General features: G+C 40.0%; 1 protein-coding gene across 23 annotated transcripts in view; it reads left to right on the forward strand.

The window, feature by feature from the left end:
• Positions 1 to 25,718, forward strand: part of HHLA2 (HERV-H LTR-associating 2) — a 160,680-nt gene that overhangs the window by 86,796 nt on the left and 48,166 nt on the right. The gene's annotated exons all lie outside the window — the stretch shown is intronic.

The following is a 25,718-nucleotide window of genomic DNA, read 5'->3' on the forward strand; positions in this document are numbered from 1 at the left end:
ACACTTACTGTACATTTCATTTCGTCAACTAACTACCTGACATGAATTTTATGACTTTGAGGTTAATCTAAAATCTAAAGAGATGTCTATGCCCAAAACTGATTTATTCTATATAATAGCAGAGAAAATGGATGACATACAGTTGTTTTGGTGCTTATAGCTCACTTGGTATGAACAGAAGTGTGGTGTGTGCTCTACTGGCTTATCAGTCACCTGCCTGTTGGCTCCTGTTCACTTTCTGTCCCCTGCTCTGCATCACAGGAGCGATATTTCCCTGTCTCTCTTTCCCTTTGGCTTTTGGTAGGTTTGACTACAAGGAAGTACAGGCAGAAAGTTGAAGCCCTAAAGGGGAGAAGCCAGACTATTTCCCTCATCCTCCCCTCCTGGAGTGTCTCCTCTACCTCCCTGTGGGACTCCAGCCCCTACGCCCCTGACTGCTAACACCACCTTTCTTTGGTCCTCCAGTCCTAGAGGTTATAGCAACTTTTTGTTACTGCTCATCTCTGGACTTCCTATCTCATCCCAGTTGTTTCCCACCTCTCCCATCACCCATGTGGCCAGTTCCCTATAACTGATTTCTTCTTTGTGAAATACTTACAGTGCTTGCTGTTTCCTGGCTGGACTTTGTAGATTGCTATCTATGTCAGTGGACAGGTGTCAGTATGAGCAGTAGCCCCTGTTGATGTCCTGCTCAGAACTTGTTTGCCAGGCAGGTGAACCCCACTTCTGACTGTTATAAGTGTTGGCTACTGTTGGCTCATGGATGCACTCTTCTCCAGAGAATTGCCCTTGCCCACAGATACTTGTGGATTCTCAGGTGGTTCAGTGGTAAAGAACCTGTCTGCCAGTGCAGGAGATGTAAGAGACTTGGGTTTGATCCCTGGGTTGGGAAGATCTTCTGGAGGAGGGCATAGCAACCCACTCCAGTATCCTTGCCTGGAGAATCTCATGGACAGAGGAGCCTTGTGGGCTACAGTCAGTAGAGTGACAAAAAATCAGACAGAACTGAAGCGACTTCGCATGTGTGCGTAGTTCCCTAGGATGGTCCATGGCAAACGACTGACTGATTTGAGCATACAAAATGTTGATCCCTTGCCTCAAGAATGAGCAAAACTGTGGTGCTATTCAGGTTCCAGTGCTTCCAGTGTTTCTTGTCAGAGGTCAGACTTAGCCATGCCCATCTTTGCTTGGCTCCTTTCCCATCTCTGTCCTCCTTCCTTCACTTCCTTACAACTGTTTCTTGAAAGTATTACTCTTAGCAAATTGATTGCATGAGAATCTCCATCTCTGGCAGTGCTTCTAGGGAACCTGACCTGAGAAAGTATATTTCACAGAAGAAATGGAGAAAATCAGTTAATCTTCTGAGATGGTTAAATGGACATTATGAACAGAGCTTCCACTACAGTTCCTAACAGGGTAAAGATTGGTGACAATGAAAAAAAAACAAAAACAAAAACTGGGAATCTTGGAATATTCTGCAGCTGTTGGAGAATTCAGAGTTTAAATATATAGAAAAAGAATGCATTACAGAATTTAAAAGTTTTAGCCCTCACTTTTCTCCCCAGCCCCTATCTGAATTCTCCCTAATTTTATTGTTTTTTAGTTGCTAAGTTGTGTCCAGCTCTTTTCGACTCCGTGGACTGTAGCCCACCAGGCTCTTCTGTCCATATAATTGTCTAGACAAGAATTCTGGAGTGGGTTGCCATTTTCTTCTCCAGGGGATCTTCCCAACCCAGGGATTGAACCCACATCTCCTGCATTGGCAGGCAGATCCTTTACCACTGAGACACCAGGACTTTTCTCCCAAGCCCCCAACTAAATTCTCCCTAAGTCACAAGGCACGATTCAGATAATATATTTGAGAGGCTATGAATGGCTTCACAGAAGTGGTGCCATTTTCTCGTGAGCGTACGTTGATCCTAGCAGAAGTCTAGCTGGTCCCACGTTTAGTGTAGTTGTGTATCTCTTATTGCTGGACTGGACAGTGTGGAACACAGGTTGATTTTTGTCTTTGTGGCCACAAAGCTGGTAAGTTGACAGTCAAACTGTTATACTTACAAGTACTACTAGTACAAACAGAGAAAGAGACTAGAAGGGAAAGTAGAGGAGGTTTGGGGGCAACCATTGAACCATACTCCTTATTTTTGTGAACCTTTACTGTCTTGCCACCATTAGCAAAGCAAATCTATGGTCCTCTACTGTCTCTTTGAAAACAAGTTTTCTCCACTCCCACATCCCTACCCTTGTCTTTTGCCATTTAGTGGATTCCTTCTTCTATTGAACCTGTTCTTGAAAATCATTGCTTCTCAGTTTTTATGTATAACAATACCGTTGGGAGTTGGGGAGATTGGCAGGAGGAGAGGAGGGGCTTGCCTTGGCCCCAGATTTCAGCATGGCTATAACCACAGCTCTTTCCTCAATGGCTCCTGCAACTTCTTCCTGTCATAAGACAAGCTGAAAAGGCAATAGAAGGTAAGGAGAGGATGACAGAATGTGAAAAAAAGTATTTGTGTACCTACTGTAGAGCTAGGCATTTTCCTTCATCATGTTGTGGGGATTTCTATCCACTGCTACACCCAACCTCCATTTTACAGGTGAGGGAAGAGTTTAAAGACTGTTGTATTATCAAAGTCCTATAATTAGTAAGATTTGAAGCTGTAAGTAAAAAACCAAGCCTAACTAACTCCAGAACTCATGCTCTTACCTGCCTCCTGCAAAAGCAGCTACTGGTATTGATGACAAGATTCAGGTGGCCCCTGCCATGGAAGGAACCCACCATTCTGAATTGGATCTTGTCCCCCTTGCTCATCTGAATACAAAGATTTCTTGCCTACCCGAGAAATGTGCCAGACTCTGTGCCAAAATTCCTTTCTAGCTCTTCAGAACAAATGCCCTTTGTTTTCCTAGACGGGTTGTAACTGGGGCCTTTGTACTCATGTTAAGTCTTCCTTCAGAACCTCTCACTCTATGGAATTAAATTGAAGGTGGCTTAGCAAGTGTGTGCCAGGAGTGCATTCTGCTGCCTCTCTACCCTCAGGAGAGTCTGAGATCAGAACTGAGCCCTGGATATTTCCTACAAGTGCCTTGCACACTAAGCTTGCACAAAGCTGTGGCTTTGGGGACAAGGACGTTGGCAGTTGGAGAATCCTCAGATGTAAGCAAGAGAACATGGCCTCCTCCTACTACATGGAATGGGGGTACCATTCTCCTAGAGCTGAAGCATGTGCCCAGGGTGCCTGTCAGCGTGCCGCCTCAGAGCTGTGGGCCTCCCCTTCGCCACCTCACTCTCTAGGTCATCCTCCTGGTGAGTCAGTGTCTTTCTCAGAGGCTGCAGTTGTGGAACAAGCACTTCGTCCTCACCGCTGTGTCCTCACCCTCTGTGTGGTCTTGGGCAAGTCTGTTAACTCTTGCTACAGTTCATGTGTCATGTCAGAGAACAAGACTGGCTAGCATTCCAAGAAGCTTTCACTGTTGAGGTTTCTAATCTGTTTGGGTCGGCAAGGTATTAGATAAACTGAGATAATTTATCTGAAGGCGGGAACTTTCTCTTCTAGAAACTCAAGGGGTTGTGCTCTGAGATGATAAAAGCTCTGCCAGACACAACAGGTGATGGATGCCTTAGCTGAGTAATGAAGCCAACCAGGGATTGTTAGTCTATGTATATTTGGGGTTAAATGCTTTTTGTTAGAAAATGAGGCAGAATTAGAAGATTAATTGATATTTGGCCCAGTTTTAAATACTATTTACCAAACTCGAGATGGCTAGTCTGATCATTTTGAATGTTAAAAGCAGACCTACAGAAGCTGTTTTTTTCCCTGTGGGAGAAAGAGTCTTGATGCTTCTTCAAGTTCTTTGGAAAGTATGTCAGCTGACAGCTGGCTTTTCTTGATGTTCTAAAAGGGCACATAATAAGCATAAATATAAATATATGTGATGGTTTCTTAAGCTTGGTTGTTTTTAAACTAGAATGACATACCTTGCATTTTCTTTTCTCTTGATTTTCAAGTACATATCTGTCCCAGAAAAGTACCTCCATTCAAAAACCTGATCTATTTGTGTGGTCTCTATGTGACTGATGTTTATTTGGGTAATCTGATGTAGCAGAAGAGGAATATATTTAATCATCTAACCTTTACAATAAGGAACATTTAAAATGTCAGCATTTTATTTCAGGAACAGGTGAGCTATTGCACTGTAAAGCTTTATTTATTTATTTACACCCCACATCTTTCTGAAAAGGAACTCAAAGCAGCTTATAATAAAGGGTAAAATAATATGAAAAACAGGAAAGAGGAAACAGAGTAAATATTCCAACAACAAAAGTCAACATAGTTGCCGTGATGAAATATAAACCTCTAAGATTCTTAGAAACTGGGTAAGGTGAGAAGCAAATTATATCATCTTTAATATTCAGAAGAAGAGAACAAGTTCTTCTGGTTCAAAACTGAGATCACTACGAGAGCACATTATATAAGAGATGTTGGTTTAATCCCTTCAATAAATATTCAAGCACCTATTATGTAGCCGGATCTGTGTCTACATAGCTGGGGGCAAAGCTATGTAGATTTTGAGTGCTCTTTTCATGAAGCTCACAGTCTGTGGATGTCAATAAATATTAAACCTATTGATCTATAACCAATTACACTTTTATTTTGCATCAGTTAGGATTCCCAGGCAGCTCAGTGGTAAAGAATCCACCTGCCAAAGCAGGAGATACAAGAAACGTGGATTCAGTCTCTGGTATTCAATGGTAGTGTACTCCAGTATTCTTGCTGAGAAAATCCCATGGACAGGGGATCCTGGCAGGTTACAGTCCGTGGGGCCACAAAGAGTTGGACACAACTGAGCACGAATGCACGCACACTTTTGTATCAGTTAGTGAAATAGTACTAATTCTTAAATTCACTTAAATTTCTCTAGCTTATTATTCTTCCCTGATTTTCCAATCTAAGACCTGACAGATGAGTAGGCATCAACCAGGTTAAGAGAATAGAAGGAGAAGACTGGGTGGGCTGGAGAAGCTGAAGCGGGGCAGACAAGACTTCAAAGGCAGGTGGTGGCAAGCATGTCAGCAGTTCCCCGGTGCACTGATTCAGCTTTACTTTACCAAAGCGAAAATGTGGGTCCAAGAAGATAGCTTTTATTTCTTGAGAAATATTGGGCTTTTATTTTAAAATTACTGTGCTCAGTAAATTACATACTTTGAGTCTTATTTCTTTCAAATAAAACTTGGCAACCTTACATCAGTTCCCAAAATAACTTTAAAGAAAATTGGTCCCTGAAATCCAAAAAGCTGGGAAACATTGGTCTGCATAGGACCCTTAATAAATATGACTGGTGAGTTGTCTATAAGGATGATAAATGTTTAGAGTTGAAGCATGATTCAGTGACAGGATTTTCTCAGAGAACTAGGGTAATATCTTCTAAACACATAAGCCATGGCTGCCCTGGACAGTTATTTGAATACAGTGTACCGGGGCATCCCTCTCATAGGATGAGTGGAAATTGAAATCTAATCCTCATTCCTCTCCCCAAATTATATATGCTGGTTTAGTGTAGGGTCTTCCTGGAAGAAAGGGAGCCTTTTTTTTTTTTAATAGGAAGACACTGTGGCCATTGGCAATACACATTCACCTTTGTCTTCACTCTTCACCTTTTTCTTCCAGTGATCTAGTTTGATTCAAGGATAGAACTTAACAGGCTTGTAAATGTAGTGCAGTTTAGCTCTGTGATGTTCTTTCAGCCATGTATATTTTTAATGTGTACAACTCTTCTTCAATACCCTCTCAGTTCAGTTCAGTTAAGTCGTTCAGTGGTGTCCAACTCTGCGACCCCATGGACTGCAGCACGCCGGGCTTTCCTGTCCTTCACCATCTCCTGGAGCTTGCTCAAACTCTTGTCTATTGAGTTGGTGATGCTATCCAACTGTCTCATCCTCTGTCATCCCCTTCTCCTGCCTTCAATCTTTCCCAGCATCAGGGTGTTTTCCAAAGAGTCGGCTCTTTGCATCAGGTGGCCAAAGTATTGGAGCTTCAGCATCAGCTCTTCCAGTGAATATTCAGAATTGATTTCCTTTAGGATTGACTGGTTTGATCTCCTTGTTGACAAAGGGACTCTTAAGAGTCCCTTGACATCACAGTTTGAAAGCATCAGTTCTAACATCACAGTTTGAAAGCATTAGTTCTTTGGTGCTTAGCCTTTTTTAAGGTCCAACTCTCACATCCTTACATGACTACTGGAAAAACCATAGCTTTGACTAGACAGACTTTTGTCGGCAAAGTAATGTCTCTGCTTTTTAATACGCTGTCTAGGTTGATCATAACTTTTCTTCCAAGGAGCAAGCATCTTTTCATTTCATGACTGCAGTTACCATCTGCAGTGATTTTGGAGCCTAAGAAAATAAAGTCTGTCACTGTTTCCATTGTTTCTCCATCTATTTGCCATAAAGTGATGGGACCAGATGTCATGATCTTAGTTTTTTGAATGTGGAGTTTTAAGTCAGCTTTTTCACTTTCCTCTTTCACTTTCAAGAGGCTTTTTAGTTCCTCTTTGCTTTCTGCCATAAGGGTGGTGTCATCTGCATATCTGAGGTTATTGATATTTCTCCTGGCAATCCAGCCCAATATTTCGCATGATGTACTCTGCATATATGTTAAATAAGCAGGGTGACAATATACAGCCTTGAAATACTCCTTTCCCAATTAGGAACCAGTCAGTTGTTCCATGTCTGGTTCTAACGGTTGCTTCTCGACCTGCATACAGATTTCTCAGGAGGCAAGTAAGGTGGTCTGGTATTCCCATCTCTTGAAGAATTTTCCACAGTTTTTTATACCCACACAGCCAAAGGCTTTATTGTAGTCAATGAAGCAGAAGTAGATGTTTTTCTGGAATTCTCTTGCTTTTTCTATGATCCAACGATGTTGGCAATTTGATCTCTGGTTCCTCTGCCTTTTCTAAATCCATCTTGTACATCTGGAAGTTTTCAGTTCTCATACTGTTGAAGCCTAGCTTGGAGGATTTTTGAGCATTACCTTGCTAGTATGTGAAATGAGTGCAATTGTATGGTAGTTTGAACATTCTTTGGCATTGCCCTTCTTCGGGATTGCAATGAAAACTGACCTTTTCCAGCCCCGTGGTCACTGATGAGTTTTCCAAATTTGCTGAGACATTGAGAAATCATTGGAAAAGACCCTGATGCCCGGAAAGATCAAAGGCAGGAGGAGAAGGGGATGACAGAGGATGAGAGGGTTGGATGGCATCACGCACTCAATGAACATGAGTTTGAGAAAGCTCTGGGAGTTGGTGATAGACAGGGAAGCCTGGCATGCTGCAGTCATGGGATTGCATGGGATTGCAAAGAATCGGGCACTTCTGAGTGACCGAACTGAACTGAGTGCAGCACTTTGAAATAGCTCAATTGGAATTCCATCACCTCCACTACATTTGTTTGTAGTAATGCTTCCTAAGGCCCACTTGACTTTGCACTCCAGGATGTATTGCTCTAGGTGAGTGATCACATCATTGTGGTTATCCAGGTCATTAAGATCTTCTTTGTATAGTTCTGTGTATTCTTGCCACCTCTTCTTAATATCTTCTGCTTCTGCTAGGTTCATGCCATTTCTGTCCTTTATTGTGCCCATCTTTGCATGAAATGTTCCTTTGGTATCTCTAATTTTCTTGAAGAGATCTCTAGTCTTTCCCATTTTATTGTTTTCCTCTATTTCTTTTCATTGTTCACTTAGGAAGGCTTTCTCATCTCTCCTTGCTATTCTTTCAAACTCTGCATTCAGATGGATATATCTTTCCTTTTCTCCTTTGCCTTTCACTTCTTTTCTTTTCTCAGCTATATGTAAGCCCTCCTCAGACAACCATTTTGCCTTTTTGTGTTTCTTTTTCTTGGGGATGGTTTTGGTCATTGCCTCCTGTACAGTATTACAAACTTCTGTCCATAGACAGAGTGCCTGAAGAACTGTCAGATCTTCCCTTTAATCTATTTGTCACTTCTACTCTATAATTGTAAGAGATTTAATTTAGGTCATATCTGAGTGGCCTGGGCTTCCCTGGTAGCTCAGCTGGTAAAGAATCTACCTGTAAGGCAGGATTCCCTGGTTTGATTACTGGGTCAGGAAGATCTGCTGGAGAAGGGACTGACTACGCACTCCAGTATTCTTGGGCTTTCCTGGTGGCTCAGACAATAAAGAATCTGCCTGCAATTCGGGAGACCTGGGTTCGATCTCTGGTTTGGGAAGATCCCCTGGAGGAGTGCATGGCAACTGACTCCAGTATTCTTAGTGGTTTTCCCTACTTTCTTCAATTTAAGTCTGAATTTTGCAATAAGAAGTTCATGTCTGTATAGGTCTAAAATCCAGGAGTTGGTGATGGACAGGGAAATCTGGCTTGCTGCAGTCCATGGGGTCTCAAAGAGTTGGACATTGACTGAGTGACTGAACTGAAAGTACTAGTTGATGATAATTAATGATGGAGCTAGAAATTTTAGAAATTAAGCCAACAAGTGGAACTATAAGTAGCAGTCAGGAAACAAGGGGATATCTACCTGTCCCAGTCATTGAGATAGGTACTTTTTTACATAAATATACTTTTTAAAAAATTACATAAATATAAAATTACATTTAAATTACATAAATATATTTTTCATAAATATACTTTTTATGTATATTTACATATATACATAAAGGTACATTATTATTTAACATAAATAGTATGTCAGTTTATCAGAAGAATCCTGATGAGTCATGTCCTTGAGAGGGTAAGGTGGCCTGTAACGCAAGGAGATTGCTTCTTGTGAAGTGTTAGCTTTAACTGTAGTCAACTTGGAATTTAGTCCTTATTGGAACAGGATTTTTCTTAAGTCCTCATTATAAAGTAAAGTAGAGATGGTTCTGTTTCAAAACTTTTTGGAGAGGGTATAGCTGCTGCTGCTGCTAAGTCGCTTCAGTCGTGTCCGACTCTGTGCAACATCATAGACGGCAGCCCACCAGATTCCCCCATCCCTGGGATTCTCCAGGCAAGAACACTGGAGTGGGTTGCCATTTCCTTCTCCAGTGCATGAAAGTGAAAAGTGAAAGTGAAGTCGCTCAGTCATGTCCGACTCTTGGTGACCCCATGGACTGCAGCCTACCAGGCTCCTCCATCCATGGGATTTTCCAGGCAAGAGTACAGGAGTGGGGTGCCATTGAGGGTATAGCTAGTTGTCATCAATAGCCACAGGAAGATAAATCTTAACTAAAAGGTCTACTTTCATTAATATGGCCTCCTAAATATGCCTCACAGGATGACTGTACTATAAAATGCATCCATAAATTACAGGGTAAATAAACCTGTTCTGTGGAGTTCCTTTATAATTGACCAATTATGTCAGCCACTGTGCAGAAAACAATGACTTGACTTTTCTAATATTCAGTCTAATTGCTGGAAATAAATAATTACTCTAATTATTTTTTCCCAGAATGTTTTTCTTTCTGGGAAATTTCATGAATATTATGCCAATTCATGTTCGTTGTAAACAATTAGAAAATAGAGATGAGAAAAAAAAAATCATTCATAACCCTGTCCTGTAAAGCAACAATACTAGCATTTTATTCAGGTTGTCAAATATTTTCTACTCACATATATTCTGTGTCTGTGTATATTTTTAACTAAGATGTCAGTTGTGCTGACCCTGCCTCTTATGACCTACATCAGATTAGCTTCTGCTACTACTGCACCCCCTAGGTCATGTAGGAAGTTCAGGGCATGTCCTAAGATCTCTGGAATTGCTCAGGGACTTGGTCGCCTTGGTTATAATTTCTTTCTTCATCTTGTCGACTTTTCCCCATCTTCACTGGGCATACAACATCTTTGCCTCATTCTCCAAAAGAGATACAGGGTCACTCACAAGGCAGCGCCAAGTCCTCTGACCTCTGAACACCTCATTAATATTTTGCTCTTTCTCTGTTTCTTAGCATTTTTCTTCTTCACACCTCCCACACCAAAAATTCCTGTTTCTTACCATGTCATAGGAAAAGGCCTTGATAAGATGGTTACATGTGGGATTTAAGACCTGAGGACCTGAATGGGAAGATAGCAAAGTCCCTAAAGGAATTCTAGTGATAGTTAATAAGATACTTTAAAAAAAACCATCATATGATGTATCAGTAATTGACTTTAAAATAAAGAGTGGGACCATGCTATTGTTACCTTGAAACCACACATACACACATCTAACTATATTAACAGATTTCAGCAAATTTGGCCTTTTTATAACCATCAGGTTCTTTTTTCTAGTTGTCCATTGTGGCACTCACAATCTCTCTTTTAGATGCTTTGTTTCTGTCTGAATTCTGCTGCACACACTGTGGCAGCCATGAGAATACTCAGGTCTCCTCCTGGTGGGGGGTTGTAGTCGCCTGACAGTGCCAGCTGTTGCTCCTCTGGATCTACCACCTCATTTGTACTGACATCATGCTTCCCATGGCTGCTCCCAGTCACTGAGCACAGCTGGAGTTATTAACACAGACCCTTTGCTGCAACACGAGTAACTTCCCAGATGGATGGCTAGCATAAAAACTTCACATCAGACTGGTGAAGGCTTTCTTGGAACCCCACTGTAATCTGAGACTTTTCCCACTCAGTCTTCCGTCCCTCTCTTCTGCACAAGTGTCAGAACGTCATCATCATGTGGTCTCCTCTTCCTTCTCCAGCTCTCCTCCCTTTGCCTTCATGGGTGTGCCCCCCAAGTAAATCTGTAATAATCCTCTTTTGGCATCTGTTTCTTAGAAGTACTCAAACACATACAGATATTTAGCAAATGACTATAAAGAGTCACAAAACCTGTTCTGCAAGTCTGGTGAAGTACTGGAGCTCTGGTCCTGTAGGTACTCAAAGTCTCTTGCCTGATATGTTTATTAGAGGCAGACACTGAAAAATTCTAGTGCTAACTGCTCTTGTAGGCATAGGCTTCTGTTACCCTCCTGTTTATGCAACAGCAGATATTCTTGTACCATTCACCAATGAATAAATATCTTTAGCATCTCCTGTGTTAGTTGGCATGTCCTGCAGTGCAGATGGAGTTAGTTATCGCTGAGGCACTGGCAGTAGCTGCATCTGATGCACAGGCGCCCGGAGTGCCTGCATTGAATAGGGTTCCTCAAATTATTAACTAACCATCCCTGGGGAGTAGATTAAAACCAGTGCATACACATATTATATGATCTATGCTTAATTATTTTAAACAGTGTGCTCAGTCGTGTCCAACTCTTTGTGGCCCTTAGACTATCACCTACCAGGTTCCTCTGTACATGGGATTCTTCAGGCAAGAGTACTGGAGTGGGCTGCTATTTCCTACTCCAAGGCATCTTTCTGACCCAGGGATCAAACCATGTCTCTTGTCTCTCCTGCATTGGCAGGTGAATTCTTTACCACTAGCACCAGTTGGGAAGCCCATATGCTTAATTATTTTAAACTCAGGACAGTGTAATGTAAACTTTGCCCATGTCAGTGTATCAGTAAATGCATCATATTTAATGACTGCATAGTGGTCAATTGCATAAATATCCCACTTATTTTAATCAGTTCTGCAAGAGTTGGTGTTTTGGATTTCTAATTTTTAACTGTTAGTTTCTCATTTAGCAAAGCTTTTATGTATACCTTGGAACATAGTCCATCTTTTCATAGAATTTTTTTGGAAGTAGAATTATTGGGTCAAAAAACACATACAGCTTTAATATTTTTGATATTCATTGCCAAACAGTCATCCAGGAAGTTAGTTCTAATTTATAGTCCAGCCATTACTGTATGAGTAGACTTATTTCTTTATTTCTTTCTTTTCTGCATGTATAAAGTAAATGTTTAATACAAAAAATAGCAACAATAAAAAACCTTTGTATCTTCCAGCCAGGTTTCAAATTAGAATTTAAAATGCTTCTGTGTTTGTCACATTGAAACCTTCCTCACCATGCTTCCCTTTCCTACATGGGGCAAATACAAAACTAGTTGTGGGAAAGAATCCAAGACAAGATAAACCCAGTAGTCTCTCACTCATAGACTTCAGCTTCCTGGGAGTTTACAAGAGCACCTTCTGGGTTAGGCAGTGGGAGAAGGCCATGCATGAGTTCTGGGAAATCTGAGGCTCACCACAGTCTATGAATTTGGAAGGGCTGTGGTATAAAACAGGTGCTAAACATCTGACCTGTGGGAGTGAAGTGAATTGCCCTGAATTTCTTGCTTCTAGGCTCACCATGGCCTTCTTTCAGCTCTCAGAACTAAGTAGAAGCAGGAAACTTCAGTGGGATGAAATACATGTCCACAGTCAGTATAGGCAGCACATCCTGAAGGAAAAGAGCAGACTTATCAGCAAATCGTCAAGATCACCACATTCTTACCTAGGTCAGATTCTCCAGGGCATCTATCCAGGTGTTAATTTTTAAAAAGACTGCAGTAGGGATTGTGGTCATACATCCTACAGCATGTCTGTGTGGACTCTTGTCTACCTGATTATGCTCCAGTCTGGTCTAGTTTCCAGCTAGCATCTTGGGATGTCTGTTCACTGTCCTCCAAGGAATTCCTTCATCCCTCTTCTATTTGGAACTCTTATTTTTTCTGTACCATGTCTTGCTTTTTCCTTGGATTATACTTTCATTCTGATGGAACACATTTCTGGTAGCTTCTTGAGAAACAGAGTGGGTAGTAAATTTATTTTTTGAGACCATCGTTCTACCCTCAGAAAGTTTGAGAGTTTGTAATTATAGGTTACAAGTTATTTTCCATTAGGATTCTGGACATAACTCCATTTTCTTTTTGCTTGCAGTGATACTGTTGTGAAGTCTAAAGTCATTATAATTCCTTATCCCTCTGATCAGCTTTTTCTCCCTAGAAGTTGATAGAATCTTCTTTTCCTCTAGTGCTTTGAAATTTGAGATATCTTTGTGTAGGTGTTGAATACTGGAGTGGGTTCCCATTTCCTTTTCCAATTTTCATCTACTATTTGGATTCATTAAGATTTTTTTCAGTAATAGCATTTTACTTTCTATGGTTTTGAGAAATTTTCTTTCTTTCTTTTTTTTTTTTTTGTTAAAGTATAGTTGATTTACAATGTTTGGAGTAGGAAATGGCAAGCCACTCCAGCATTCTTGCTTGGAAAATTTCATGGACAGAGGAGCCTGGTGGGCTACAGTCTACGAGATTGCAGAGAGTTGCACATCACTGAGCATGCACCCATCACTTATATGTGGAATCTAAAAAATAAAACAAATGAATGTAACAAAACAGAGACTCACAGATGTAGAGAACAAACTAGGGGTTACCAGTGAGGAGAGAGAAGGGAAACAGGGCAAGATAGGGTAGGGGATTAAGAGGGATTAAACTACTAGGAAATTTTCATGAATAATTTTGGTGGTTTTTTTTTTTCTTTTTTTAGTGACTCAAACTTTTATTTATGTATTTTACTTTACAATATTGTATTGGTTTTGCCATACATCAACATGAATCTGCCACAGGTATACACATGTTCCCCATTCTGAACCCCCCTCCCACCTCCCTTCCTGTACCATCCCTCTGGGTCATCCCAGTGCACCAGCCCCAAGCATCCTGTATCATGCATCGAACCTGGACTGGCGATTTGTTTCATATATAATATTATACATGTTTCAATGCCATTCTCCCAAATCATCCTACCCTCTCCCTCTCCCACAGAGTCCAAAAAACTGTTCTATACATCTGTGTCTCTTTTGCTGTCTTGCATACAGGGTTATTGTTACCATCTTTCTAAATCCATATATATGCGTTAGTATACTGTATTGGTGTTTTTCTTTCTGGCTTACTTCACTCTGTATAATAGGCTCCAGTTTCATCCACCTCATTAGAACTGATTCAAGTGTATTCTTTTTAATGGCTGAGTAATACTCTATTGTGTATATGTACCACAGCTTTCTTATCCATTCATCTGCTGATGGACATCTAGGTTGCTTCCGTGTCCTGGCTATTATAAACAGTGCTGTGATTAACATTGGGGTACACGTGTCTCTTTCAATTCTGGTTTCCTCAGTGTGTATGCCCAGCAGTGGGATTGCTGGGTCATAAGGCAGTTCTATTTCCAGTTTTTAAAGGAATCTCCACACTGTTCTCCATAGTGGCTGTACTAGTTTGCATTCCCACCAACAGTGTAAGAGGGTTCCCTTTTCTCCACACCCTCTCCAGCATTTATTGCTTGTAGACTTTTGGATAGCAGCCATTCTGACTGGCATGAAATGGTACCTCATTGTGGTTTTGATTTGCATTTCTCTGATAATGAGTGATGTTGAGCATCTTTTCATGTGTTTGTTAGCCATCTGTATGTCTTCTTTGGTGAAATGTCTCTTTAGTTCTTTGGCCCATTTTTTGATTGGGTCATTTATTTTTCTGGAACTGAGCTGCAGGAGTTGCTTGCATATTTTTGAGATTAATTCTTTGTCAGATGCTTCATTTGCTATTATCTTCTCCCATTCTGAAGGCTATCTTTTCACTTTGCTTATAGTTTCCTTTGTTATTCAGAAGCTGTTAATTTTAATTAGGTCTCATTTGTTTATTTTTTCTTTTATTTCCAATATTCTGGGAGGTGGGTCATAGAGGATCCTGCTGTGATTTATGTCAGAGAGTGTTTTGCCTATGTTCTCCTCCAGGAGTTTTATAGTTTCTGGTCTTACGTTTAGATCTTTAATCCATTTTGAGTTTATTTTTGTGTATGGTGTTAGAAAGTGTTCTAGTTTCATTCTTTTACAAATGGTTGACCAGTTTTCCCAGCACCACTTATTAAAGAGATTGTCTTTTCTCCATTGTATATTTTTGCCTCCTTTGTCAAAGATAAGGTGTCCATGGGTGCGTGGCTTTATCTCTGGGCTTTCTATTTTGTTCCATTGATCTATATTTCTGTCTTTGTGCCAGTACCATACTGTCTTGATGACTGTGGCTTTGTAGTAGAGCCTGAAGTCAGGTAGGTTGATTCCTCCAGTTCCATTCTTCTTTCTCAAGATTGCTTTGGCTATTTGAGGTTTTTTTTTTTATTTCCATACAAATTGTGAAATTATTTGTTCTAGCTCTGTGAAAAATACCGTTGGTAGTGTGATAGGGATTGCATTGAATCTATAAATTGCTTTGGGTAGTATACTCATTTTCACTATATTGATTCTTCCAATCCATAAACATGGTATATTTCTCCATCTGTTAGTGTCCTCTTTGATTTCTTTCACCAGTGTTTTATAGTTTTCTATATATAGGTCTTTAGTTTCTTTAGGTAGATATATTCCTAAGTATTTTATTCTTTTCGTTGCTATGGTGAATGGAATTGTTTCTTTAATTTCTCTTTCTATTTTCTCATTATTAGTGTATAGGAATGCAAGGAATTTCTGTGTGTTGATTTTATATCCTGAAACTTTACTATATTCATTTATTAGTTCTAGTAATTTTCTGGTGGATTCTTTAGGGTTTTCTATGTAGAGGATCATGTCATCTGCAAACAGTGAGGGTTTTACTTCTTCTTTTCCAATTTGGATTCCTTTTATTTCTTTTTCTGCTCTGATATCTGTGGCCAGAACTTCCAAAACTATGTTGAATAGTAGTGGTGAAAGTGGGCACCCTTGTCTTGTTCCTGACTTTAGGGGAAATGCTTTCAATTTTTCACCATTGAGGGTAATGTTTGCTGTGGGTTTGTCATATATAGCTTTTATTATGTTGATGTATGTTCCTTCTATTCCTGCTTTCTGGAGAGTTTTTCTCATAAATGGATATTGAATTTTGTCAAAGGCTTTCTCTGCATCTATTGAGATAATCATATGGTTTTTATTTTTCAATTTGTTAATGTGGTGTATTACATTGATTGATTTGCGGATATTGAAGAATCCTTGCATCCCTGGGATAAAGCCCACTTGGTCATGGTGTAGGATCTTTTTAATGTGTTGTTGGATTCTGATTGCTAGAATTTTGTTAAGGATTTTTGCATCTGTGTTCATCAGTGATATTGGCCTGTAGTTTTCTTTTTTTGTGGGATCTTTGTCAGGTTTTGGTATTAGGGTGATGGTGGCCTCATAGAATGAGTTTGGAAGTTTACCTTCCTCTGCAATTATCTGGAAGAGATTGAGTAGGATAGGTGTTAGCTCTTCTCTAAATTTTTGGTAGATTTCAGCTTTGAAGCCATCTGGACCTGGGCTTTTGTTTGCTGGAAGATTTTTGATTACAGTTTCAATTTCCGTGCTTGTGATGGGTCTGTTAAGATTTTCTATTTCTTCCTGGTCCAGTTTTGTAAAGTTGTACTTTTCTAGGAATTTGTCCATTTCTTCCACATTGTCCATTTTATTGGCATATAATTGTTGATAGTAGTCTCTTATGATCCTTTGTATTTCTGTATTGTCTGTTATGATCTCTCCATTTTCATTTCTAATTTTATTGATTTGATTCTTCTCCCTTTGTTTCTTGATGAGTCTGGCTAATGGTTTGTCAATTTTATTTATCCTCCAAAACTTTTGGCTTTGTTGATTTTTGTTATGGTCTCTTTTGTTTCTTTTGCATTTATTTCTGCCTTAATTTTTAAGATATCTTTCCTTTCACTAACCCTGGGTTTCTTCATTTCTTCCTTTTCTAGTTGCTTTAGGTGTAGAGTTAGGTTATTTATTTGACTTGTTTCTTGTTTCTTGAGGTATGCCTGTATTGCTATGAAACTTCCCCTTAGCACTGCTTTTACAGTGTCCCACAGGTTTTGGGTTGTTGTATTTTCATTTTCATTCATTTCTATGCATATTTTGACTTCTTTTTCGATTTATTCTGTGATTTGTTGGTTATTCAGCTGTGTGTTGTTCAGACTCTATATGTTGGAATTTTTAATAGTTTTTCTCCTGTAATTGAGATCTACTCTTACTGCATTGTGGTCAGAAAAGATGCTTGGAATGATTTCAATTTTTTTGAATTTACCAAGGCTAGATTTATGGCCCAGGACGTGATCTATCCTGGAGAAGGTTCCGTGTGCGCTTGAGAAAAAGGTGAAATTCATTGTTTTGGGGTGAAATGTCCTATAGATATTAGGTCTAACTGGTCTACGGTATCATTTAAAGTTTGTGTTTCCTTGTTAATTTTCTGTTTAGTTGATCTATCCATATGTGTGAGTGGGGTATTAAAGTCTCCTGCTATTATTGTGTTATTGTTAATTTCCCCTTTCATACTTGCTAACATTTGTCTTACATATTGCAGTGCTCCTATGTTGGGTGCATATATATTTATAATTGTTATATCTTCTTCTTGGATTGATCCTTTGATCATTATGTAGTGTCCTTCTTTGTCTCTTTTCACAGCCTTTGTTTTAAAGTCTATTTTATCTGATATGAGTATTGCTACTCCTGCTTTCTTTTGGTCTCTATTTGCGTGGAATGTCTTTTTCCAGCCCTTCACTTTCAGTCTGTATGTGTCCCTTGTTTTGAGGTGGGTCTCTTGTAGACAACATTTGTAGGGGTCTTGTTTTTGTATCCATTCAGCCAGTCTTTGTCTTTTGGTTGGGGCATTCCACCCATTTACGGTTAAGGTAATTATTGGTAAGTATGATCCTGTTGCCATTTCCTTTATTGTTTTGGGTTCGAGTTTATACACCCTTTTGTGTTTCCTGTCTAGAGAATCTCCTTTAGCATTTGTTGAAAAGCTGGTTTGGTGGTGCTGATTTCTCTCAGCTTTTGCTTGTCTGTAAAGCTTTTGATTTCTCCTTCATATTTGAATGAGATCCTTGCTGGGCACAGTAATCTGGGCTGTAGGTTATTTTCCTTCATCACTTTAAGTATGGAGAAGGAAATGGCAACCAACTCCAGTATTCTTGCCTGGAGAATCCCATGGAGGAGCCTGGTAGGCTACAGTCCATGGGGTCTCAAAGAGTCAGACACGACTGAGCAACTTCACTTCACTTCACTTCACTTTAAGTATGTCCTGCCATTCCCTCCTGGCCTGAAGAATTTCTGTTGAAAGATCAGCTGTTATCCTTATGGGAATCCCCTTGTATGTTACTTGTTGTTTTTCCCTTGCTGCTTTTAATATTTGTTCTTTGTGTTTGATCTTTGTTAATTTGATTAATATGTGTCTTGGGGTATTTCACCTTGGGTTTATCCTGTTTGGGACTCTCTGGGTTTCTTGGACTTGGGTGATTATTTCCTTCCCCATTTAAGGGAAGTTTTCAACTATTATCTCCTCACGTATTTTCTCGTGGTCTTTCTTTTTGTCTTCTTCTTCTGGGACTCTATGATTCAAATGTTGGGGTGTTTAACATTGTCACAGAGGTCTCTGAGGTTGTCCTCATTTCTTTTAATTCATTTTTCTTTTTTCCTCTCTGATTCATTTATTTCTACTATTCTGTCTTCTACTTCACTAATCCTATCTTCTGCCTCTACTTATTCTACTATTTGTTCCCTCCAGAGTGTTTTTGATCTCATTTATTGCATTATTCATTATATACTGACTCTCTTATTTCTTCTAGGTCCTTGTTAAACCTTTCTTGCTTCTTCTCAATCCTTGTCTCCAGGCTATTTATCTGTAACTCCATTTTGTTTTCAAGATTTTGGATCATTTTCACTATCATTATTCAGAATTCTTTATCAGGTAAATTCCCTATCTCTTCCTCTTTTGTTTGGTTTGGTGGGCATTTGTCCTGTTCCTTTACCTGCTGATTATTTCTCTGCCTTTTCATCTTGTTTATATTGCTGTGTTTAGGGTGGCCTTTCCGTATTCTGGCAATTTGTGGAGTTCTCTTTATTTTGGAGTTTCCTCACTGTGGGTGGGGTTGGACAGGTGGCTTGTCAAGGTTTCCTGGTTAGGGAAGCTTGTGTCAGTGTTCTGGTGGGTGGATCTGGACTACTTCTCTCTGGAGTGCAATGAAGTGTCCAGTAATGAGTTTTGAGATGTCAGTGGATTTGGAATAACTTTGGGCAGCCTGTATATTGAAGCTCAGGTCTATGTTCCTGTGTTGCTGGAGAATTTGCATGGTATGTCTTGGTCTGGAACTTGTTGGGCCTTGGGTGGTGTTTGGTTTCAGTGTAGGTATGGAGGCGTTTGATGAGCTCCTATTGATTAATGTTCCCTGGAGTCAGGAGTTCTCAGGTATTCTCAGGATTTGGATTTAAGCCTCCTGCCTCTGGTTTTCAGTCTTATTTTTACAGTAGCCTCAAGACTTCTCCATCTATACAGCACTGATGATAAAACATCTAGGTTAATGATTAGTTTAATGATGAAAAGTTTCTCCACAATGAGGGACACCTGGAGAGGTACACAGAGTTACATGGAGAAGAGAAGAGGGAGGAGGAAGATAGAGGTGACCAGGAGGAGAAGAGGGGGAATGAAAAGGGGTGAGAGCAAGATAGCCAGTAATCACTTCCCTATGTATTCTCCACAGTCTGGATCTCTCAGAGATGTTCATGGAGTTACACAGAGAAGAGAATAGGGAGGAAGGAGACAAAGGTGGCCAGGAGGATAAAAGGGGGAATCAAAAAGAGACAGACTGATCTAGCCAGTAATTAGTTCCCTAAGTGTTCTCCATTGTCTGGAACACACAAAGAGATTCACAGAGTTGGGTAGAGAAGAGAAGGGGGAGGCAGGAGATAGAGGCGACCTAGTGGAGAAAAAGGAGTGTCCAAAGGGGGAGAGAGCAGTCAAGCCAGTAATCTCGCTCCCAAGTAAAAATGAGTACTGAAGATTGGGTTCTTAAAGGTACAAAATTGATAACAAATGCCAAAAAGCAAAGATTAAAAATCTAGAGGTTAGATTCTCAAAAATACAATATTAAAGAAAAAAATAAAGTCAGAAAAATTATAAAATGTATATGTATGAAGTTTGCTTTAAAAATATGGTCTTTTTTTGCAAAGTAATAGTAGGTTATAAAAAATGAAATCCAAATCAATCCAAATCAATATCCAAAATCACTGCAGATGGTGACTGCAGCCGTGAAATTAAAAGATGCTTGCGCCTAGGAAGACAAGTTATGACCAACCTACATAGCATATTGAAAAGGAGAGGACTTAAAATTTTTTTTAAACATGATAAAAGTAAAAATATATCTAGGACTTTCTCTGATGTTGTTGTGGACAGTGTGGGGTCAGTTCATTTCAGTTAGTTCCTTGATCCAGCTTATACTTCTCAAGATCTATAGGCCCCTTCCTATGTAGTTGGTGCTAAGTGCAGGGTTTTACTCTATTTCACCTGTCACTTCCCTCTATTTTAGCTTCTTCTGTTTGCTGGCCTCTTCAGTGTCTAATTTCCACCCTGACACAAGGGGTCGGTGGTGGTCACTTTTTTATGCTTACTTGTTCCGTTGTGCTATGGGGAGGGAGGAACACTGCAAACAAGTATCCCTGGTGTGTGTGGGGTGTGCTCCCAGTGTCCCGGCCACACTGGGTTTGCCCCTGCTCACGGCGTGTGTGCTTTCCCAGTGTGTGCTACAGTGTTCAGGCACTAGGTTGCTCTGCTGGGAACTGTCTGAGGTGGGGCCTGGTTTGCATGCACTTCCCAGGTCTAAGCCTCTCAGGTTCAGGTTCTTGGGTACTCCACAAAGGTGCAGACTTGGTTGGGCCTCCGTTTTGTGCATTTCCCAGATCCAAGCAGCTCAGGTGACCAGGTGCTTGGTGAGTGCATTTGCCCCCAGTCGGGGGCTGCGACTTAATCGCCTCCCCTGTCCCTGCTGCTCGGTTTTCTGGGTGTACAGCCGGCGCGCCTTCTCAGGTGTGCTGTGTGTCTTTTCTGGAGAGCTGATCTCTGGCTTTGACCCTCCCAGCAGATGTCAACCGTCCAGAATCCCAGAAAGTCTTGGTTAGCAGTGAAGCCTGCTTGCAGTTTGGTAGATGATGCCTCTCTGGGGCCGTGATTGCCTGCTTCCAGCTCTGGCTGCCCTCGCCTGCCTGTCTCTGGTGGGGGATGGGCTGGTCCGCAGCCAGCTAGCTCTGCTCAGTCCTTTGTTCTGTGATGTCACAGAACACAGTCCTGGCGGTGTCTTAGGTTAGGGCTTTTCGCAGAATAGCTATTCCACAGTCTGGGTTGCCATCTCTAGTTAGTTCCTTCAGATTGCCCTCAGGGCATTCATGCCTGGTCCTTACCCTAAGCAATGCAGCCTGTGCCTCCCTGTCCAGTCCCCACTTGCTAGTGGCCAATAAGAGCGTCTGCCCTGCTTCTGAACGTTTATTTCTTATGAATTATTTATTTCATAGAAAAAGCAAGAGGATTCCAGAAAAACATCTATTTCTGCTTCATTGACTATGCTAAAGCCTTTGACTGTGTGGATCACAACAAACTGGAAAATTCTTAGAGATGGGAATACCAAACCACCTGACCTGCCCCCTGAGGAACTGTATGCAGGTCAAGAAACAACAGTTAGAACTGGACATGGAACAATAGACTGGTTCCAAATTGGGAAAGGAGTACATCAAGGGTGTATACTGTCACCCTGCTTATTTAACATATGTGCAGAGTACATCATGAGAAATGGGTTGAATGAAGCACAAACTGGAATCAAGATTTCCAGGAGAAATATCAATGACCTCAGATATGCAGATGACACCACCCTTATGGCAGAAAGTGAAGAGGAATTAAAGAGCCTCTTGATGAAAGTGAAAGAGGAGAGTGAAAAAGCTGGCTTAAAACTCAGCATTCAAAAAACTAAGATCATGGCATCCAGTCCCATTACTTCATGGCAAATAGATTAGGAAACAATGGAAACAGTGACAGACTTTATTTTCTTGGGCTCCAAAATCACTGCCCAAGGACAGTGACTGCAGACATGAAAATAAAAGACACTTGCTTCTTAGAAGCAAAGCTATGGCAAACCTAGACTGCATATTAAAAAGCACAGACATTACTTTACCAATAAAGGTTCATATAGTCAAAGCTATGGTTTTTCCAGTAGTCATGTATGGATGTGAGAGTTGGACCATAAAGAAGGCTAAGCACCAAAGCACTGATGTTTTTGAACTGTGGTGTTGGAGAAGACACTTGAGAGTCCCTTGGACTGCAAAGAGATCAAACCAGTCCATCCTAAAAGAAATCAATGCTGAATATTCATTGGAAGGACTAATGCTGAAGCTGAGGCTCCAATACTCTGGCCAGCTGATGCGAAGAGCTGACTCATTGGAAAGACCATGATGCTGGGAAAGATTGAAGGCAGGAAGAGAAGGGGATGACAGAGGATGAGACAGTTGGATGGCATCACCAACTCAATGGATGTAAGTTTGAGCAAGCTCCAGGAGATGGTGAAGGATGGGGTAGCCTGGCATGCTTCAGTCCATGGGGTTGCAAAGAGTCGGACACAACTGAGCGACTGAACAACAACAACAAGGTGATTTAAATAGTGAAAATTTACTTCTTATGGTTCTGGAGGCTAGAAAGTCCAAGATCAAGTTGCTTGCAGATCCAGCGTCTGGTGAGGGCCCACTTACTGATTTGTAGCTGGCTGTCTTCTCACTATGTCCTCGCATGGTGGAGAGCAGAGAGAGAAACAAGCTGTCTTCTTATAAGGATGCTATTCCCATCTGGAGGGCCCTCTCTCCCAATACTGTTTCATTGGGTATTAGGGTTTCAGCATATGAGTTTTGAAGGGATGCAAACATGCAGTCCATAACAGAGAGGAGGATCCTGTCAAACTGCATTAGATGACTACAGGAAATAGCTTTCACAGAAACTAGTCTTTCTTTTCCCATCAGTCTCTGAGATAGTTCCTATGCCTTTGGGTTGTGGTGTGGATTGTGGTGGTGAAGAAGACTCTTGAGAGTCCCTTGGACTGCAAGCAGATCAAACCAGTCAATCCTAAAGGGAGTCAACCCTGAATATTTATTGAAATGACTGATCCTGAAGCTGAAGTTCCAATACTTGGGCCACCTGATGCAAAGAGCTGACTCATTAGAAAAGACCCTGATGCTGGGAAAGACTGAAGGCAAAAAGAGAAGAGGATGACAGAGGACAGGGTGATTGGATGGCATCTTCAGCTCAGTGGACATGAGTTTGAGCAAACTCTTGCAAACAGTGGAGGATGGGGAAGCCTGGCATGCTGCAGTCCACAGGGTCACAGGACTAAACAACAACAACATGCCATTAGGCACATTGTGGTATAAGTTGTCTGGCCTTCACACATTTCCAGTACTAGCTAGAGATTAGATATCTTAGGCGTATTAAATTTCCAACTTTCTCTAGCTTCCAAATTTGATGACATTTTTCTCTCTTCTGTTTTTCTGATTTATATCTTTCTCTTTTTAAAAAAAAAAATTTCTTCCCTAAATTTTTATTGACCTAAGGAGGTAAAAAATAAAATTAGAAACATGTGTTCAGCTGCTGTTTTAACCCAGAAATCCCGGGGAGCTCACTTCTTGACTTGTAGACAGCAGGCATTTTCTTTTCATTTGTTGCTGAATTCCTGAAATGTATCCTGCATTTAGCTCTAGTTGCTCTGATAACTCAGATTATTCATATTATTGCATTCTGATCAGGTCCTGTGTTCATATGACTAAAAACCTAGAGTGTCGTGATTTATGGCAGATTCTTAAATTCAGCCATTCAGTTTACCCTAAGTTTGCTTTTTGTTCTTAGTAGCACTCCATTGTAATGCAGATAGAAGGCTTCTATCAACAGTCTAGAAACAAGTTGAAATGAAAATGAATTATCTATACCTATCTCTACTCCATTTGCATGGGAGAAGTGGAAAGATAATCAATTCATAGATGTCTTTTTAAAATGAAAGCCACATTTCTTCCCTTCGTGCTTGTGAAAATTTGACCCATCTTTTGAACAAATTGAGCAACGATTTAAAATTCTTGGTTATACATTGCAGATTTAAATTAAGATTTCAGAATGCAGTTGTTAATTTGAAAACAATGACCTCATCAAATGCTATGCTTGTTTTGGCTTCACATTTGATTTATAGGTTGGTAACAAAAGAATTTTCTTAAAAAAAATTCAGAAGTTATGTTCACAATAAAAGCATATAGATGAAAATTAGCCTCTTTCTTCCATAAACTTCACCAGAATCTAGTTTCCCCTCTTAGAGGCAAGAGGCCATATTAAATTTACTATTTATGTCTTGAAAAATGATCTGTGTGAATATAATCATGTATATAGTATGTGAGCTTTTTTATGCTAACAAGATCATAATATGTATGCTGTTGTATGCCTTATTTTAACTGTGTATTTCTGAAGATTATACCATATCAGCATATTTAGATCTCCCTTATCCTTTTATAATTTTTTTTGTAGAAATAGAATAAATACAGAGAAGTACACAAACATGCATGTAGTTAAGTGAATCAGCAGAGAACAAAAACCTATAAGGTAACCACCACCTGGCTAGCCAAGCAGTCAGACATTACTAATCCTTCATGTTCCCGCCAAGTTACTACCATCTCTCTCCCTCAAAGGAAGCCTCTTCCAAATTTTTATGATATCCTTCTCTTTCCTTTAGTTTTAGTACCTAAGTATAAATCCTTAAACCTTATAATTTTGCATGTTTAGAATTTTTTGCCTGGGTTAGAATATCTGGCAATTTAAATCATGCAAATTTAACAAGGATTTAAAATTCTTGATTCTACAGGAATTGTTTTGTGTCTGGCATATTTAGTCCTTTCTATTTGTCCCATTTATTTTATTTTTTATTTCCACCCCCCCCCCCCCCCCCCCAAGAGTTTCTTCTTTCTGGCTTTATCAAAAATTTATTACTCATTTTTTTTCTTTACTACCTTGAAAGTTACACAGTTTGGTAACCAGTAAACTGATTAACCATAAAATTATGACATACATTTTTGGTTTTCAAATCCTTATATTCATTTGCATTTACCTTCTTCATGGGCAATGCAAGAACCTAAGGCTCCTTTTAGATATATCAACTCTTTAATCTCCTCTGATTAGCCCCTCTCTCTTGGGGCTTCCCTCATAGCTTAGTTGGTAAATTATCTGCCTGCAATGCAGTTGACCCGGCTTCAATTCCTGGGTCAGGGAGATCCCCTGGAGAAGGAAATGGCAACCCACTCCAGTATTCTTGCCTGGAGAATTCCATGGACAGAGGAGCCTGACAGGCTACAGTCCACGGGATTGCACGAGTCAGACACGGCTTAGTGACTAAGCCACCACCACCTAAACTTTTAAGCCGTTATTGTTATGTTCTTTAGTTCTGCTTATATTTTGAACACTATCATCATTGTCATTATCATCATTATCAGTTTATTTGTTTAAATTCATGTTTTCATTGCTTTTCATCCCATTCTAAATCTGGGTCTCCTGGTACTATTTTCCATCTGCTGCAAAGCATGTCTTTAGTATCTTTTTTACTGCAGATCTACTGGCTACAAATTCTGATTTACTGATTAAAATTATTTATTTCAGTCTTATTGAAATATTATTTTTCTAAACTTCTAATTCTAGGTTGGGAGTTATTTTCTTTTAATATTTTGAACATATTATTTTGTGTTTTCTGGTTCCTATTAACTCTATTAAAAGTTAGCTATCTGCCTAATTGTTGTTCCTTTAAAGGCAGTCTGCCTTTGTTTACATCCAGCTGCTTTAAAACTTTTTCTTTGGTTTTTAAAGTTTCACAGTTGGGTCCCTGGTGTTTTTCTCTTTATTCTTTTTAGAATTGTTTTGGCTTCTAAGTTTGTATATTGATGTCTTTCATTTTGGGAAAAGTTTTATCCATTATTTCTTCAAATAATTCTTATTGCCCATTCTTTTTCCCTCCCTAGAATTCCACTTATATGGTA

The sequence above is a fragment of the Bubalus bubalis genome, chromosome 1, assembly GCF_019923935.1.
Source record: "Bubalus bubalis isolate 160015118507 breed Murrah chromosome 1, NDDB_SH_1, whole genome shotgun sequence".
NCBI classification, from domain to species: domain Eukaryota; kingdom Metazoa; phylum Chordata; class Mammalia; order Artiodactyla; family Bovidae; genus Bubalus; species Bubalus bubalis.